This window comes from Saccopteryx leptura, chromosome 13 (assembly GCF_036850995.1).
Source record: "Saccopteryx leptura isolate mSacLep1 chromosome 13, mSacLep1_pri_phased_curated, whole genome shotgun sequence".
Classification (NCBI taxonomy): domain Eukaryota; kingdom Metazoa; phylum Chordata; class Mammalia; order Chiroptera; family Emballonuridae; genus Saccopteryx; species Saccopteryx leptura.
Genome location: NC_089515.1, coordinates 21,782,198 through 21,788,203, shown reverse-complemented (window position 1 = coordinate 21,788,203; position 6,006 = coordinate 21,782,198).

The following is a 6,006-nucleotide window of genomic DNA, read 5'->3' as shown; positions in this document are numbered from 1 at the left end:
TCACGTTCAAAGCTCCTATCAAACACCCCATGCTGATGCCTCATGTGTCATTTCAGTTTTTAAAATAACTATAGTTTCATTTTCTTTGTAATTTTAGGCTTTTCCTGTAAACTCGTTTAACATTCTCACTGCTTTTACACTTGTCAGACATGACGGTATTTATAAGATTCATTTGTAAAAAGGACCTAAAAGAGCATAAGCAAACACCCAACAGATTAACAGTGACCTGACAAAGACTAAAATGACTGTACGCTATCTAGTGCCTCCAATTATTCGCAGGCAAGTGAACCACTTTGAAAGAAAACTTTGACCATGTTTTAATAAATATTATAAATTCAAGTTATTATTATATAAGATAAGGTGCTCCTTAGTGTATGTTAAAAAAAAAAAAAAGAAGTTGGCCCTGGCTGGTTGGCTCAGCGGTAGAGCGTCGGCCTGGCATGCGGGGGACCCAGGTTCTATTCCTGGCCAGGGCACATAGGAGAAGCGCCCATTTGCTTCTCCACCCCCCCCCTCCTTCCTCTCTGTCTCTCTCTTCCCCTCCTGCAGCCAAGGCTCCATTGGAGCAAAGATGGCCCAGGCGCTGAGGATGGCTCCTTGGCCTCTGCCCCAGGCACTAGAGTGGCTCTGGTCAAGGCAGAGCGACGCCCCGGAGGGGCAGAGCATCGCCCCCTGGTGGGCAGAGCTCCACCCCTGGTGGGCGTGCCGGGTGGATCCTGGTCGGGCGCATGCGGGAGTCTGTCTGACTGTCTCTCCCCGTTTCCAGCTTCAGAAAAATACACACACACACACACAAAAAAGAGAAGCATCTATACATAAAATACACTTGATAAACTGATTTAATAACCACTGCAGCATCTGTTTTAGGTTATCTGAGTTTCTGTTTACCTCCATTATTGACTATATTACATTCCTTCCTGTGATAAATACATCTGGAAAGATATGAAGGAAATTAATTTGCATAAATGGGGACCAATATAATGTCACAGAAACACCATTAGCTCTTACAACATAATATAAACCTGTGACACTCCCTTATTTCTCCTTTTAGTACCCTTTCTCCAAAAAAAAAAAAAAAAAGATTCTCAGATTCATGGGAAGATATTCTAGTTTTGGGTTTCATAGGTTCTTTCTAATAGTATTGTGGAGAGTTAACCATTAAGTTGACTTTTACTCTTTTTAGGACTTTGTGTAAACAAATCTAGTGACAGCTCTTCTCATAATTCCTGAGATTGACAATCCTGTTGAGGTGGAAGTTGGGAGGGAGTAGGAAGGAAGGAGGTGTCATTTTCAAGTTTGGGTCACAAGTGAATTTGGATTTCAGAGTAATGAGTGTTACAGGAGACAGAGACAGGAAATGCAGTAAAGTGAAGAAAAGGAATTGAGAGAGAATCAAGGCCAAACTTCACTTATTTTGCCTCCAATATTACCAAGGACTCTTGTCCAAATACAGAAGTTGACAAAAGTAGGTTTACAGTTGTTCATATAAAATAATTATAAATAAATAGTAATACAAGACTGTGTATGTGTGTGTACTCACAACTATAAACCCACTCTTACCTACCCCTGTACACTTTCCTAAATCATTTTGGTTGCTTTATGACATCATCCATGTCTCATCTGAAATATCACTGGCTCATAGCATCCTTCCTTGGGATTTCACCTTTCTATCCTATCAATTTTACCACCAAGGTAACTTTCTCAGGTAGATTTTCCCTGGTTGCATATCTAATGTTCCTGCCTCAGTTCCAATTATATTCTAACTCATGATCTCATTTGATGTCCTTCATAGCACTTACCAGTATCTGATCATTTTAATACTCTATTTGTTTACAGCTTCCCCACAACACACAAAACTAGAAATTCTTTGAGGGTAGGAGAATTTGTTCTTCATTATGATTATTCCAAGTATTATTCTGCTATGTCCAGAATAATACTTAGCACATGGTAGGTATTCAATAAAAGTGTTCTTGAATGAATGAATAATAATTGAGTGAATAAAGAAGACTGGTAACAGATTTTTCTGAACAAGAGATGAAACTATATTTTCTTCATCTAACACTCAGAGGTTTTTCTGTTAACTAGCAAATACAACCTTAATCATGTGAGTCAACATTTTTCCATTACAGAAATAATCAACACTCATCATTGAAAATGTATCTTTTGGCCCTGGCTGGTGGTGCAGTGGATAGAATGTCATCCAGAGTGCTGGGGTCACTGGTTAGAGCTCTGGTCAGGGCATGTATGAGAAGCAATCAATGAGTACACTAAGTGGAACACTGAACTGATGCTATTCTCACTCTCCTTCCCTTCCCCTCTCTCCCCACCTCTTCTTTCCCCCTCTCTCCCCCTCTCCCCTCTCCCCTCTCTATCCTTCTTTCTCCCATCCCCCTCTCCTTTCTTCTCTCTCAAAAGAAAAAAAAGTATGTTTTGTTTGTCTTTTTCTTTTCTTTTTGTATTTTTCCAAAGTTAGAAGCAGGGTGGCAGTCAGATAGACTCCCACATGCACCCAACCGGGATCCACCCAGCATGCCCATCAGAGGGTGATGCTCTGCCCATATGGGGCATTGCTCCATTCTGGCTAGAGCCATTCTAGTGCCTGAGGCAGAGGCTATAGAGCCATCCTCAGTGCCCGAGCCAACTTGGCTTAGATTAGAGTAAAAGAGAGAGAGGAAAGAGAGGGGGAAGGGTATAGAAGCAGAAGAATGCTTCTCCTGTGTGCCCTGACCGGGAATCAAACCTGGGACTTCCACACACCGGGCCAATGCTCTACTACTGAGCCAATCAGCCAGGGCCTGTTTGTCTATTTGTTACCCTAATTTTTAACTGAAATTATTGGGGTGACATTGGTTAATAAAATCATACAGGTTTCATTCAGATGTACAACTCCATAACAGTGCATCATCTGTGCACTGTACTGTGTGTTCACCACCCCCAGTCAAGTACCCCTCCCTCACCCTCTATTTCCCCTCTAGCCTCATCCTCCTCCCCCTACCCCCTTTCCCTCCTGCAATCCCACATTTTTATCTGTGTCTATAAGTTTTACTTTCTTTGATTACTTCTTTCACTTTTTTTACCAAGCCCCCTGACCCCCTTCACTCTGACATCTTTGAATTGTTTCCCACATTAAAATTTAGATTGTTTGTCTCTGTTTCCTTACGGGGGTGAAACAGTAAATTTCTAATTATAATAAATATCTACCACTAGGTACCAGGCTTTATATTTGTGGAACACTCATTTTTCTCATACCTCTTGCCTTCTCCTGCAACATTCAGTGAAATTCTCTCCATCAATATTCTTCAATGAGTCACATGCCCCTTCTATTCCAATTTGTTTGAAGATGTGATTTAAAGGAAAAAAGAAACCCAGGATTTTTTAGCAGAACTAGGATACCTCAGTACACTATTTTTAATAGAAGATTGAGCCCCTTTTTGACACAATGAAAAGAGTAAGAATTAGAGACAGATTACAAAACAAGGACAAGATGACCGGGCATAGAGTTATTATGCACCATGATTCTAGAATTAAGAACTCTTCAGATGGGAAACTAGAATAAGTTTTAAGACCCAGGATATAACAAATCTCTTTAGATTAAAATCTTTTTAACTAACTCCAACTTGGGTCTCTGAACTGTACATTCTGGTCGCCCCACAGTTGGGATAGGACTGTACTTGGTTATAGTAACCGTGACTATTTTTACAAGAACTGAAAGGATCATTTCCATATCGTGCTTCTGCTGGCTTAAGATAAAAGAATGCACACTTCTTTGTGCACTAATGTTCTCCTTATTCTATTTATTCCCAGAAAAAGAAATAATTAACACAAAAGGGGTGTTGTAAAGGGGCCGTAATATCTTACTCCAAGAACTGCCGAAGTCTAGCCCACAAATATAAAGAGCTTACTTTGAAGTGAAAACAAGAACTACCATCATCACATTGCCTTAAACAGTTCAAAAACAAATGACAATTTATGTTCATGACCAATTTTTTTGCCAGACTGGCCCTTTGCTAGAGGCAGCTACTTCAATCGTCTTAGAACAAAGTCCATCAAAGACAATTTCAGTAAGCTTTCATGCTGTAAGCACCCTTTCTCTCATAACAGTTAAGTCTAGAGCTTTTCTATCAAGTCATAAAAATGTATTGAGTAAATAATGTCCACTTTACCATTGTCTTAACTACATATTCACTTGACAAATAGGTGGAGGTGTGAAAAGGTCGAATAACAACATCTTGTTAAGAGACTTCAAAGACATCATCCTTTGAAGGGAAAAATGCATTGAGACAACCCCAAATATGGTAAGCACCTGTCATAAATATTTAAAGATACAACAAAATTTTAGAAACAAAAGAAATCAAATTGAATAAAATTTAAAAATAATTTTAATGTATATAGAATGGGTGAGGATGAGTGCCTCACTCATGTCACATATTTATTTTTTCATATTATTTTCCTCATTAAACCATTGATACAATTTTTTAAAGCACATTGTCCCTACGCGGTTAAAACTAGACAAAAGGTCTTTCCCATCTCAATTAAGATTAAGAAAAATTGAGTGGATGAAAGGATTCATCAGGTGCTAAAATAGTGACTAAACTGTGTCATCCCTACAAACGTCATTCAGAAAACTTACATTTGGAGTTGTGGAGTTTGCTGATGTAATTAATGCAATATTTGCAGCTATCACCAATGTTCTGATGCTACATGGATGGAAAGTTTAGCTCTCAGCATCTGCTGTAAACTGCACAGCTTTTAGAGGATACAATTTCATCTGGTTCTTCAAATCCTGCTTTATACCTAAGTGGCTTTGCTGTGCACAAGTCAGAAAATATGAAAATATGAATTTGTGAGCATGGCTGAAAATCACTGGATTATTGTAGAGAGCATATGCACAAACACAGAAAACAATTAGGTCCACCTTGCTCTGCCCAAGGGTCTCATGCATGAGCAACAGCTGCTCACACTTATTAGCAGCAACGTGTCTCCAGATATACTTTGCAAGTCAGATTTCTTGACTTTTCTAAACCGTGACTGTGTTGCTAGTAATTTTGGCAACTAGTGAACTATAACAATTCATAATTAGTGTCTTATATATGCAATATTTTTAACTTCAGAACTGATAACAAGAAGCGTGCTGGATCACAAAATATTGGTTTAAGATTCTAATAACGGTCCTGATTTATTAATCGCCTGTTGACATCTGTTAGCGGGAGCTTTCTGTATGCCTCAGTGGGAATCTCCTTGACGTGTTGCGTGTGAGCTGAGGAGAAAACAGACATGTAAATTAACACTATTGTGTATACCATCCTTAGAAGGTCTTCGGGGGTGTATGGTTTTGCTGCCCCCAAATGAATTTAACATTTCCATATAACTTAATTAGTGACCAAAGCAAACACTTCTGATGTGATTTAGTTGGGGACAAAAACAATACTTATAGTTTATATGCACAATGGTCTTGATAAATTTATGAGAAGGCTTATTTTTATAATGATCTCCCTGGAGTAGTACTACCAATTTATTTATCCATCTCTCAACTACATGCCCAGCAAGCAAGGGCTACAACCAAGGGCTATGCCAAGACTAATTGCATTCCTAAATTCACTTGACTCTTTCTTCTCTTTTTTTTCACTATAGTAGAAAATAAATAAATAAAAACATATACACCGTAGGGAAGTTACTTACAGGTAACTTCATTAAGTAATGAGATAAGGTTGTAGCATTTTGCAACATCTGAATACAGACACAAAAAATAATGTAGTCTCTGTATGTACCCATCAGTGAGTTTAAAAAAATTCTCTAGCAGTTTTTATGTCAGGAAGCATATTAGATACCAGAAATTTTGATGGAATCATTGGGAAGATATAAAACAAGATTTCATAAGGAGACTTGGACATTTTAGCCCAGGAAGAACAGATTTGCTCTCACTGGTAACAAATGCATGGCTTCCCGAGTACCATTTCAGAATATGACTATTGAATTATTTTACAAACAACTTGAATAATACAAAAA